General features: G+C 28.3%; 1 pseudogene; it reads right to left on the bottom strand.

Moving 5' to 3' along the window:
• The window catches only part of LOC126893960 (uncharacterized), a 67,971-nt pseudogene that overhangs the window by 7,946 nt on the left and 45,371 nt on the right, over nt 1-14,654 (bottom strand).

Here is a 14,654-nt window from a genome sequence, read left to right on the forward strand (position 1 = left end):
ACTTATAATCATAATATAAGCTTTATTTTAACAAATTTTTGAAGCTCTGAGTATTTATGGAATATTTTTTAAAGTTATGTTGAAAAAATTAGTTATGACAGTTTTAGGAAAAAAAAGTTTAAAAATGTCAGAATTATCTGATTTTTAAAATAGTAATTTTTTGGGGTTTTTAAACCATTTATTAAAATAAGGAAATTTTTTTTAATTTTTGAGGGTTATTTCTTCAACTAGAATCTAGAAACTACNTTTAATTTTTGAGGGTTATTTCTTCAACTAGAATCTAGAAACTACAAATATTTTGTGATCTTTTGAAGTATCGTTGAGTAAAATCGATTCACTGAGAGTTGAAATAAAGTAGTGACAGACATAAAAATAAACACACACATTATGGTAAAATTAATACCTTCTCAGCTTTCCTTCAAAGCTAAAAAAATTTTTAATCATAATTCAGTAGAAATTTTATTTTTAAGTTATGACTGATTTTTATATCTATTTAACATTTGTAGTTATACATTATAATTCTTAAATTCATTAAAGTTAATGTTAGAAAAAGTCAACTTACTTAACATAACTCTATCTTTTGATTTGTTTTCATCTAGAGAAATATATACATGTAATAAAAATGTAAAATAATATTAACATGAATAAGATATTTTTTTTCACGAGGGGAAACTACAGTGATGGATCCTTGATATATATAGAAATTATTGAATCTAAATGACATAAAAATCAAATAATTTGAAAATTTTTTCTAACTCAAAAAGAATTAAGAAAAAAATGCACTTTCAAAAGTTAAGTTAAAAAAGACATTTTGAATCCCCTCTATAGGCAGATAAACGGCCAGATTTATAAAAAAATATATACAAAATGATAGGCCAAGACATCAAGCATCTATAAAAAAAAATTATGTTGATTCGTTCATTTTTGAAAAAGTTATGGCAGTTTTGAGAAAAAAAAAATTTTAAAATATCGAAAATTAGCGATTTTTAAATTTGTAATATTTTTGGAAGTTTCCCCCATTTAAGGGGAACGAGGGAAATTTTTTCAATTTTTAAGGGTAATGTCTTCGACTAGATACGATTTGTAATCTTTTGACGTATCGTTGAAAGAAATCGGTTCGGTGAGACTGAGAAAAAGTGGTAACAGACACAAAAAAAAACACATCATAGTAAAAATAATACCTTCTCAGCTTCACATCGAAGATAAAAAATTATTTTAATTTGTTCATTTTTCAAAAAGTTATGGCAATTTTAAGTATTAAAATATTTCATATTAAACAGTGAATTCTACATAAAAATCACATTTTTTGTTAAATTCGATGGCCATTTTTTCATACACCCAGAGAAAAACCTCGATCTATATAATAAATTCATTGTTCAATTTGATAAATATATCATTACTATTGAAACTATGATATATTTATCAATATGATAGTTTTTTTTCTTGTCTTGAACAATAATTATTTATAAGAATAATTATTTTGTTCGTATTAATAAAATATTATCATAAACCCTTGATAAAATTTCTCTATCAAAATTGATTGAGGTTTTTCTTTGGGTGTAGAAGAAAAAGTGTCAGGACAAATTTTTTTTCGACCTTATAGTATTTATTGTAAGCTTAATTTGATTTATATTTAAAGCTCAGAGTGTTTCCGAAACATTTTCAAAAGTTAAAACGTATACATGTCCAGAGTTAATTTCAAATTAAAGGATATTACATAAGCTTTATTTTAAGAAATACATTAAAAGTTATCATTTTGAATTCTCCTATAGGCAGTTAAAGGGTCAGATTATCAAAAAAATATACCAAATGATAAAATGTTCAATGATAAATGTACAAAAAACGAATATACACTTCTTAGATCCATCGATATAATAGATAGGTTACCCGACAATTTATTGTTTACGACTGCTGAAATAATCCAGAAATTTGGCTACCAGGTATTATGTGAAGTTCAATGTATGTATAAGGAATTTTATTTTGTTATTATGTTGTGCTTTTATTATATGTAGTATAAGTAACATTTTATGTAACATGTTACATGAATATAATATAACAAATTTTTGGAATAAGTGGCGCTATCTAGTGTTGTCGATAGACAATGTAAGGTGGTAACTGATGCTTGTATATGATTAGAAAATGCTACAAAGGAATTATTAACTTTACAGTTGTATTATATTGCCACTCGTCAACAACGATATGTCACAAGGTTGCGTACAGCGGAAAGAAGTGTACGTGTAATTGAAAAGTTATGAATTTTTTATGATTAGAAATTATTGCGTTGACTGACACTTAGTATGTTTTATTTAAATTAATTTTTAAGATGCTTATACATTTATTTGTATACTTATCAATGAAACATATTGTGAAATTTTAAGTGCATTCCTTAAGAAGTACATATTTATATTTCTCATTTTATTTAAGGTAAGCATTTATTTATAATTTATTAAAAAGAAAAAATATCAATGGATTAATGAATTAATTAATCTGATACTGAAAAATTCGATGTACATATAAATATATATTAAACCAGTGCTTGATTTGGGAAAAATAAAATACCTCCATGTTGTAANAGTGCTTGATTTGGGAAAAATAAAATACCTTTATGTTGTAATAGGCCCTCTACACAAAAACACTACGTTCTTCTGTTCATTTTTTCTTTTCATTTCTCAACACGCACAGAAATTCTATCTTAGAATACAAATTTTTCATATAAAACACAAAACATAATCACCACTTTTTTATCCTCTAAAACATCCAAACACACAACTCTTATGATCACGCCACACACATCCGCGCCTTCCCAACACATGCAAACAGTCGAATGTTACTCTTTATTGTCCATAATTAAAGAAACCCTTTCACGATATAAACAGATTGTAAAAAACCTAAAATGTGAAACCCAATGAGAGCCGGACGATGATTATGTACATCTATGGAAGGGGACTTGGGAAATGCACTAATAACATCCTTGGGCTTATAGTTTCGTCCCGTTTCGATTTTACCCCGATGCGAGCATGTTGCGATTATCATCCGGCTCTGTTTCGCCTACCCGTGAAAATTGTAAAAATATTTTTATGTTACTCGTGCCTGTAAAAAACTGATTAAAACATTTTATTGTATAATTTTTCCTCATGTCAATTTTGCATTGCTAATATTTTATCATATTATGTGATTATAATAATAAACTTATTAAAGACATTGTCTACAAATTAGTGATTATGCGAGTTTATGTGTTTATTGTCACCCCACAAGTTAAAACTGTATTATTGAAGTTGAACTGTATTATTACATAATCAGGTAAGATTATTCCAATCTAATGTGCATGTCATTATAAGCAATAATAGACTTTCGAATCACATTGCCCCGATAGAATCTTGAAAAGCATTAATTAATTAGAGAATTTATAAAAAAAAAATTAAGAATAAAAAGAGATAAGATACTTAAGAATTAATTGGAGAATTTAGTACAAAAAAAGTTTAAAATTAGTAATTTGAGAGATAACAAAAATATAAAACAGAGGATTTGACAAACAAAATTTTCAGATAAAAAAAAAGAGGAGAAAAAAGTTCTCAATATAAAAAAAAATTTAATTATAAAAGGAATTTAGTTTTATAAATAATGGAAAATAACTCTAATGTTGAAGAAGCAGGTATACTCGAGATAGAAGGTGCAACTGAGGAACAGAGAAAAGCCGTAGAATTTATAAACAGACTAAAAAGAGCGGAATTAGAAACAGAGTTAGAGAAAAGAAATCTTACATCAACAGGAAAGGTATCTCAATTAAGGACTAAATTACTTATGTATATATTAATAAATGATAGAGAAAAATAACTAAATTTTAACCAAATACTTAACACTCAAAAACCAATAGTCAATAAAATAGCAATGGGCAACAAAAAAAACCCGCGTTAATATTTTATGACAATATAGAATCGAAAAATTTATCCTGGAGTGAGTTAGAAAAAAGACTGAGAGAAGAATTCGAACCTATCGCTCAAGGCAACATGTTACGTATATTATTAGAAAGAAGGAGACAAATGGAAGACGAGCAAACAGTTGTCTTTATAAATGAAACAGTAGCATTATGTAAGAGAGTTCCTTATAGAGTTGTTGGAGTTTTTGGATTATTATTCATTGATAAATTAAGATTTTCAAGCAAAATTTGTTTTAATGGTTCTGATCTATTTGATGCAAAATTAACATTAAAGTCTCCACTCAAAATCATAGGCAATTTATCTTCTCTTCTGTTGAGTAATGTTGCACTTTCGGTAGTAAAGGTAAGTAGCGATTTATTTAAAAAATAAACTATATCATCTATTTTTTGATTTGATGAAATATAAACTGCTACAATGATGATGATTTGCCTCAAGAGTGCTTTCTGATTTGATGATGAACAATTAATGTAAATATCTTTTGCTGTTGAAACAACCTTTTTTCTGCCAGTGATTAAAATCTGGTGGTTGTACTCATTAACTAAGTGGTTCGTGTTAAATATGTATATTCCACTTGGACAAAGTATATCAACACCACGCTTTAGGAAAAAATCGTTATTGTATTAGAGTCAGTTCATGATCATCAAGCTTATCACCATTACCAATTTTAGTCAGGATAGATGCGAATGGTACATTAACCTTTCTTATGACTTGGTCTAGTTCATAAAATTGGAGGCCCCTCCATAAAATTGGCCCAAATATATTTCTTTTTGGTGGCAGATAGATTGAAGTCGTTCAAACTGGTGGTAGCTGACACAAATCACCAATGAAAATAACACCCAATCCTCCAAAATTATTCTTGAAATTGCCTGTGATTTGCTGCAGACGTTCTTTGGTTTTGAATAACAATCAGCACCAATCATGCTTATTTCATCAGTAATGATGACTTTAATATATTTAAACAACATGCGATATTGATAGGTAATTTCCAAAGAAAATACTAGCAATTTAGATATTAATATTTTAAATGCCGTGTGATTGTGGTTCTATTTATCGCTACTGAATCCGATACAGGACTAGGTGATAACGTTAATCTAGCATTTGGATTATTTTGCAATATTTTTTCACCTTTCCGTATACGATATTGTCTTGTACGTTCTGTTATTTACATAGGGCTCGATGATAACGTTGATACACCACCAGGGCTATCTCGCGATTTTTTTTACGTTGTCGTATACGATATTGTCTTGCACGTTCAGTATCAGATACAGGACGATGAACATCAGCTTGAACGACTATTTGGTTACTTTAACTCGGTTCTTGTGTACCAGAAGCTTCGTCAGCACAGTTGCCCATTTAATCTGCGGTTTTAAATTTTTTTTTCGGTAACCTGAACTTGTCATCATTGTTCATATTTATTGTCATCGAAGTTACAGAGCCTGGCAAATAATAATATTTTTATGCACGATTCAAATGATTTTTTGAAATTAAATTATCTAATACATTTTAAATAAAATTACTTAAATTTTTGAAAATATAGTGCAAAATTATAATATAAAATATACTATACTATCGGACCCTTTATAAAAAAGTTTTACTTCAAAAATACTTAAATTAGTTCATATTAATTGAGTTTAAAATTCTAATTTTTTGGTAGAATTAAGTATACAAAATAACTACTTTGTTTTTTTATTAAAAAAAGAGATGAAATTTTAATCTTAGATCTGAGCTGTATACATTGTATAGCAATAGGATCTGAGCCACTAGTATACAAATCGTTTTAAGAGAAGTGGTAATTTTGAAATTTCTTTAATTTAAGAAAAAAATTATTAGTTTTAAATATTATATTAAAAATATAAAAATTGTATTTTTATATTGTGTATAAAAGGGATTTTAATAATCCGATGGTATTTGGGAATATTTTAGTACTCGATTAGTGAAAATCAAATAAATGGCGTTTAGAAATTTTACAGTCTTCAAATGTTACAATAAAATTAACTTCATAACAATAGTATAAATTGAGAAAACTATTATTTTGAATTTATCATTTACTATCAAATAAATTATATTCACCAATATTTAGAAAAAGGCATATGGTAATTTTCTAGGAGCTCAATTAAACTTAAAAAATAGGACCCTGATTTAAGTTCTACTCGCTGAAGGTTATGCTAGAAGTTGTGGTACTTCCAATATAATGTAATAACTTTGTTTGGTAGAGAACGCCATTATCAAAGACCTAGTGGACCAGTTGTCACAAACACTGTTGATGATTATATTATATTGTGCGATAGCTGATATCTAGCGTCTTTGCTTTAATCACCCCCTTGCCTACTCAGAACGGCAAATCGATGGCCTACGTGTTTGTTTTGTAAGCGGTTATTTTTATTTTTTTGTTTTGTTGTATCTTTGTGCTTAAAGTTCTCATGCTATTGCACGCCTTCAATGATTTGGCCCATCACTAAATACCTATATTGCTGTAATCGCTCCCTAGCTTTATGCTTTCATCGTGATACCAAGACGTATAACACTATTATCAAAATATCTCATACATTCCGTTCTCCACTATCAACAACTTCATTTATTCAGTTGAGTTTTGTATTATTTTTTTATTATTATGTTATTTATTATTTTGTTTTAGTCGAGTTTAACTATTTGATTTATGTCGCTTCGTCGATCATTAGTATTTCCCGCTATCCCTTAAATTTTAAGATATTCGTTAAAGAACCTTTAATATATGTGGTTATTTGTTTTTTAATTGTTGTCTACTCTCGTCATTTATTGGAAGTGTGGTTAACCGGTATCCACTCAGGTGACCCCTCTATCTCGCTACAATAATAGTGATTTAAACAGGCTTAAGGTAAGACGGCATTCTAGTGTGGTGCACAATTAGCTGTTTTACGGTCTAGATGCCTTGTACGAAACAAACTTCGTACGTATCTTGACTATACAGGATAATATTGCCATCTTCTGGTGTTCCTAAGTGATGTGAGTTCATTGAATAATTAATAAGTAAGGAGACATGGAGGAAATTCAAATGAAAATTTATATCATTATGTTCTATAATTAAACTATATTGTTGAAAAGCTGGGTACAAACTAGTTTTAAAGTTAAATTTAAGTTTACAAACTTAACTTGTTTTAATTACATAATTTGATAACTTAACCAGTTGAATTTAACGTTTAGAACAACTCTAATCTAACTCATCAGAAATGAAAACAACTATTTACAATGTATTAATAATTAATATTAAGTATTTTGTATTCATGAAATTTTTGATATGATACCAATTTTCATTATAATGTTAATGGAAGATATAACTGATTATTTATATAATTAATATTTTTGCGACGTTTAATTATTTTAGAACTGCAAAAATTCCTCTCACGCTGTTCGCCACCAGGAACCTACTAAGAGGGTTGGCACGTGTGACTAATAGTAACAATAATAAGGAATTTCAATAATAAATTTTTAACCATAACAGAAAATGAAGAATAAGATTACCATTTATATAATTAGTACGTTATTAAATATTCAAATTTTTCAAATGTATAAATTCATATAATAATAAAAATTGATCACTTGTGGCTAATTAATTAAGTAAAATTAAAACTATATTAAAAATGTTATTAATTTAAAAAAAACTAAAAAATATTAAACTCAAAGCCACAAAAAATTAATGAAAAGTCGCGGATACGTATTTCGGAAACTATGTTACCATTATCAACGCTAAACACATACTCTTTAACTCTTTATTATGATCAAAAGGCCCGAACGCCATAATTATATAATAAAAATTGATCACTTGTGGCTAATTAATTAAGTAAAATTAAAATTAAAATTAAATCAGACGTCCGCAAAATACAAATGTAATGACATTGAATAATAAAATAATTTTATATACAATGAGATGATATACTCCAACCAAGCCAATCCACGGATTTGATTACATGGAGTAGTTTCCAGATTGATTAACGAAGTAATCATGGACTAAGTTATGCGATCTTGTAATGATGTTATATGAGATAACTGTTTTAAGCAATTGACAGTTGAAAGATTCGCAATGAAATGGCGATAGGCCGTGGAATAACACAAAAAAAAAAAATGAACCACCATTTTATCACTGGCGACGAATCAGCAAAATTCCACGGAACGACTCATCGATCGTATACAAAACGTGCGTACTACGTAATAATTAAAAACACGCCAGATCACTGGCCAACGAGTTAGGAAACTCAACGGTACGACTTAACTACACGTCCACGTACGTACTAATTTAGGTGCCAGTAGTGCTGGACCCAAGTTGTATCGCATCAAGCCATAACGATGCGATGCGGGGCCGTGTCAATGTACAAACAGAGAATCAGATTTAACGCGTCCGAACCCATTTTATCTTTTTCATTAAAAGTCAATCGAATCTTTTAGCTTCGATGCGAAGCTGAGAAGGTATTAGTTTTACTATGATGGGGGTTTTTTTTTTTGTCTGTTACCACTTTTTCTCAGCTCTCACCGAACCGATTTCTTTCAATGATACGTCAAATGATCACAAATTGTATCTAGTCGAAGGCATTACCCTTAAAAATTGAAAATATTTCTTTCGTTCTCCGTAAATGGGGGAAATCGCTCAAAAAATTACAATTTTAAAAATTGGTGATTCTAGACATTTTTTCAATTTTTTTTACAAAAATATGTATGGATCAATACAATTTTTTCATGAAAAGTAGTATTTATATACATCTTTCATTCGACATACTTTTTTTTTAAATCAGACCATTTCCCTATATACGAGGGAGCTTCAAATCTAAAAAATGCATATAGAAAGTAGACATTTTTCAACTTAACTTTTGAAAGTGTTTCGGAAGGTCTGACACTTTTATATATATCTTAAATTAAAGCTAATGTAATATACTTTATTATGGAAAAAAAAATGTGGGACTTTATTTTGTCTTCATGGTGAAAATTGCTACCGAATGCTATTATTGTCTGAAAATTCTCGATTTTATTTTTTACATTTTTAACTTTATAATGCTATAACTTATTGAAAAGTGTATGGATCAACATAATTTTTTTATGAGAAATAATATTTTTTAATAATCCCTTTTTCATTCGACTTACTTTATCTTAATCAGGATATTAAAAAGAAACTAGCAGATCATGTAGCTTTTGGAATAATCCACCAATTTTTAAAATTAAACACTATCTACAGATTTGCATCGATGCATTTTTTTTTTTGATAGTGATTTTAATCACTGTCAGATATCATTATACTTGATCCAACTATGCTACTTCACCACTGTGCTGGGTTTTTTTTAATTATTGATCTTGTTTTTCGCTATTTATTTTAAAAACAGAATTTCTCTTTATTATTCTTCGTTTACTAGTTTGTCTTATTAATTAAAAAAAACAATGAAAATATTTCTCATAATTACAATATTTTTAATATATTTATATATTAATATAGATTCCCTTATATTGATTTTTAGGAGTTACTGAGCATATAACTTTCGAATTAAAAATCACTGATTTTGAAGTGTTTCGCATTTCAACAGAATATCTACGTAGTTTAAATCTTAATTAAATTATAGATTATTTAATGTACTATAACATTAACAGACGTTCCGACGACTTCTATGAGTAATCGTCCTCTAAAGTCAACTATCATGTAATTTTTGGTGGATATGATTGACTTTTTTTAATTTGTTACTATATAAGTATAATCACTATTGTATAACAGTTATACAATAGTGATTATAACTACTGTCAGATATCAATCAATACTAATTATATAAATGCTTCGATTGTACTACTTTGGATCTCTTCTATATTTAACTTTTTTTGTTTTGAATCTTAATGTTTGTGATAATTTTGTAGTAAATAAATAATTAATTAAACTATGAATTTTTAAAAAGAAAGTCGAGGGCGATACCAATTTGTAGCAGTGTGTTATATTTGAATTTCAATTTAATTTTGTCGACAAAAAAGTGGTACAAAGAGATACCATCCAACAGAAGATCGATTGATAGTGGTTGTAAATATATATAGCTATGGCTTTTCCTTCACTCAAAAGTTGTATAATATTAACCCGATTAATAATCGGGCTAATTAATAAAACCCATCAAGCCCATCAGGTATACTTTGTATCCATATTAGAAAAACTAGTGAATAAATGTTAAAATAAAAAAAACTCAGCACAGGGGGGTCGCGGCACAGTGGTGACGTGACATAGTTGGGTCAAGTATAATGATATATGACAGTGATTAAAATCACTATCATAAAAAACGCTTCCATGCAAATCTTTAGATAGTGTTTAGTTTTAAAAAATTGGTTGATTATTCCAAAAGCTACATGATCTGCTATTTCTTTATTTATATCCTGATTAAGATAAAGTATGTCGAATAAAAGAGGGATATAAAAATTGTATTGATGTAAAATGTAAAAAATAAAATCGAGTATATTCACACAATAATAGCATTCGGTAGCAATTTTCACCGTGAAGACAAAATAAAGTCCGACATTTTTTTTCCATGATAAAGTATACTACATTAGCTTTAATTTAAGATATATATAAAAGTGTCAGACTTTCCGGAACACTTTCAAAAGTTAAGTTGAAAAAATTAATTTTTTGTGAAAAAGTTGTCATTTTAAATCCCCCCTGTGGGCAGGTAAAGGTTCAGATTTATGAAAAAAAATATACCGAATGATAAGTAAAGACATCAAGCATCTATAAAAAAAAAATTATATTGATATGTTCATTTTTGAAAAAGGATTGGCAGTTTTTTGTAAAAAAAATTGAAAAAATGTCTAGAATCACCAATTTTTAAAATTGTAATTTTTTGAGCGATTTCCCCCATTTACGTATCATTGAAAGAAATCGGTTCGGTGAGAGCTGAGAAAAAGTAGTAACAGACACAAAAAAAAAAAAAAACACATTATAGCAAAACTAATACCTTCTCAGCTTCGATGCGAAGCTAAAATAAATAGAATTCGACTTATTGACGTTTATTCATTATAAAATACAAAAAATAATTTAATAACCAATTAATGCTTTTTTTTACATATAAATTTACTATACGCTTTAGAGTTATGAGTTTTGAGGCTAAGTATAAATCAGTTACTCAGTCAATCCACGTGTGTAATTATTTATTTTTGTTAGATACTTATAGTAAGATTTAATACGTATGTTCTGCTTGATCAGATTCTCTAAGTATTCAAAAAGAAAACCATAAATTTGTGTTATTTATAAATTAAAATTCAATATTCTAGGCTTTAAAAGTAAGCTTCTATATTACTTTAGATTTATTATTTTAATGTCCACTTTTACAGGTCGTGTATCCTCATCAACCTTAATATGCAAAAATCAATTTAGCTGTTTATTTATTAATATTTTAAATTATCATAAACGTCACTGTTGTTTTTCATACCTTCCACAACAACTGGTCTCTGCTGTGTGCTACCAGTATATCTTCTTCCAGCCCGCCGTCCACCTTGTCTACCTGCTCTTGTTTGTATAGACACATAAGATCTACTTTGAATGATCCAGATCGGCTGGTCACTGATTGGTGGTGGACTTAAAGGTCTAAGTGTCAGTGGTTCCGCAGGACTTTCATCTAAAGTCACAGGAAAATAATATTTTAAAATGTATAGACTGCGTGAAATATCATTGTCGAATGATATTTTCTCAAGCTGATAGTTCTGATCTAGAGTAAAGATTTTACTTGTTGAACAAATAGAATAATTGTACTAATATATTGTCCTGTAACATTAATTTAGGTTGACATAATTAGGTACTACCTGACTTAAAATTGATACTGGTTATGCTAATTTGTTTAGTTTGTTCTAATTAGTTTGTTTAGTGTTAAATTTTCATAAAAATAAAATATACTTGGTTATAAAGATATATTATTTAATTTGTTTTATAATTTACCTGTTTTATTACCTTTATTGGATTTATAGTAAGATTGCTGGTATAAAATATATATCTAAGCAGACATTTTCTTATTTAACACATGATTTTAGTGAATCAATTATTAACTATAACATTAAAATATATTGTTTTTTTACCAATAGGTATTGGTCCAACATGGCTCTCCCAGTAACCGTGGGCTGCATTGGCCACTCTTCTCAATAAGGCAGACACATTATAACGACCCAAAACTATCTGCTGCATAGCACTGGTAATCAGACCATTATTCCTATCTCTACTGGTAAGTATGGTTCTACGAACCTCAAAACAAAAATGTAATAATATCAAGTATGCATAACCAATTTTTTTATTTTTAAATTTTATTTACTTGTTAGCCGTTAATGGTTTGGTAAAATTCCCTTCTGACCCTCCTCTCAAAACAACGTAACTTTTCTGTTTTAAATTCATAAATGTGTAAGTTACATAATTAGTGTAATAATAAATGATGATGTTATTTATAATTTAAATATTATATTCATTAGTATATTTATATATATATATATTGATGCTATTTTATTTAGTGTTATCTGCAATAAAAATAACAAATCATGTAATTTATTGTATTTATATGTCTAAGTACCATAAAATGACAACATTGGTGAATGACTCCCGTACATTGTTAGGAGAGTACTGTGGAAACTTTCCAAGTAATTATTTGTTCGTATGCTGAAGCCATAAACTGAGAATTCTTGAGGTCCAATTGTGTCTATCCAATAATTTTGGATATAGTGCAATAGAACCTCAAGGTCAAAAAAGAGGATCACTGCTACTGCCACAGTTATTTGTTGTGCTAACCCACCAGTTATCTGAAAAAACTCAGGAAGGTCATCAATCGGTTTTGGAGGCAAATGAGGCAATGCCATGATCTGATGGGAATTAAAAAAATGTATTATGTTCACAATCATATAGTTATCAATAGCAAGTAAATTTAAATACCATTCTAACTATCGTTACTGCGTGATGGTTGATTTTTACCAAATCGAGCAGATTATGTGTTTGTATGTATCTTATGATACACTAAATTAAAATTAAAAGAATTATTTATTAAATTTATCCTTAAATCATGATGATAGATATGGACTTCAACCTGGTTGAAGTGAAACCAGCACCCTATTAAAGAGCTTTCTGGTGCCACTCTTTTAACAGCATTCCTCATTGCCGTTTAAAAGTCTGTAATTACAACAATACTCTCCCAGTTTATCAAAGAGAATGGCAAATCACTCCTCGAAAATTGCCATAACCTAATGTACGCTGTTTCTGTTCTGCTATTAATCAGAACATAAACAACAGGAATAGACTGGAAAAATAAATAACAGCGATAATTTACTAATGTGTTCCAAAAAGTAATTGTTATTAATTAAATAATGATTTTTTTTTCATCTCACTATATTGTCCATAATGATATGAATTGTAACTAGCTCTTCTATATCACTTGGAATTTTGGACAGCACTACGAATGTCCCATCTACGGCTACCACATTAGATGTCCTCAAATAAGGGACGTAGTTTCTTAAAAAAGAAATATTAGCAAGGACTTGACCAACAAATATTTCTTCCTGTCCATTGAGGTACATCAGAGGAACTTGGTAGAATGGACTATTATCGTCCAGAACTAGTAAGAGCCTACCAGTTCACTCTTAAGACCTGATAATCTCCTCCACATTAACCAGAGATGTTAGCACAAGAGGTTGGTTTTTCCACCGTATGTCCCTTATCATCTTCAGAGAGTACTCTGGATTTTTTTCCTGTGCTGCATTAGGATATCTAAATAAAAAAAAAAAGAGGATTTCTAATTTCAATGCAGTAATTATTGAATACATTTTTTATGCGAATTCGAATTATTCGGAATGTACCTGAACAAATAAATTTCCGATAAATTTTAATTTTTTTTTTTTAAGAACGTGTTTATTAGAAAACTTACAATCTATACAGTTATATGTACAATAAGTTTATATGCGACAAAAAGCAAAAGAGACAATGACGGGGCGGTGAGGAGGAAGCTCACATTAGAGCCACCTGTATTGAATAAATCTAAATAAAACAATTTTCCTTCAACTACTGTTCGTATGTAAATTTAATCGAAGCATAAAAATAATTTAAATGTTGTATGAAAAACTCCGTATTAAAATCTTAGTTTATACTGCAAAAATATCTTATACATACCTAACCCAATTTTCGGAAAATCACCATACTAATGTTTTAAATTTATTTCATTTATTTTGAATTTTTAAATTATATTTTTATTATAATTTTAAATAATGTTAGCCACAAGTGATCAATTTTTATTAAATAAGAAATCTAAAATTCTATGATTAAAAGTCAATGTTTTTAGATTTTTAGCTAAATGGATCTAAACGAGTTTGACACAGAGTTATTTAAAGACGTTACTCATAACCGCTAGACACTGAAAAATATTCTCCGATAAAATTAACAAATAAAATACGTCCAATAAACTTTTTGTTAAATGAAACATAATTTTTGTTAATTTAACCAGTATTTTGCCCAAAGATTAAAAAAATTGAACAAATTAACAATTATTTTGTTAAATCAACAGAAAAATTGCATAGTAGGGTCCAGTATAGATTTAATCTGACAGTGATTAAAATCACTATCATAAGAAACGCTTCGATGCAAATCTGTAGATAGTGTTTAATTTTAAAAAATTGATGGATAATTGCAAAAGCAACATCAACTTCTATTAAAATAAAATACAAAACCCATAATTATCATACAAAAATAGTATATTTTTCAATATGGTA

This window comes from Daktulosphaira vitifoliae, unplaced genomic scaffold, assembly GCF_025091365.1.
Source record: "Daktulosphaira vitifoliae isolate Bord-2020 unplaced genomic scaffold, ASM2509136v1 Scaffold_1, whole genome shotgun sequence".
NCBI classification, from domain to species: domain Eukaryota; kingdom Metazoa; phylum Arthropoda; class Insecta; order Hemiptera; family Phylloxeridae; genus Daktulosphaira; species Daktulosphaira vitifoliae.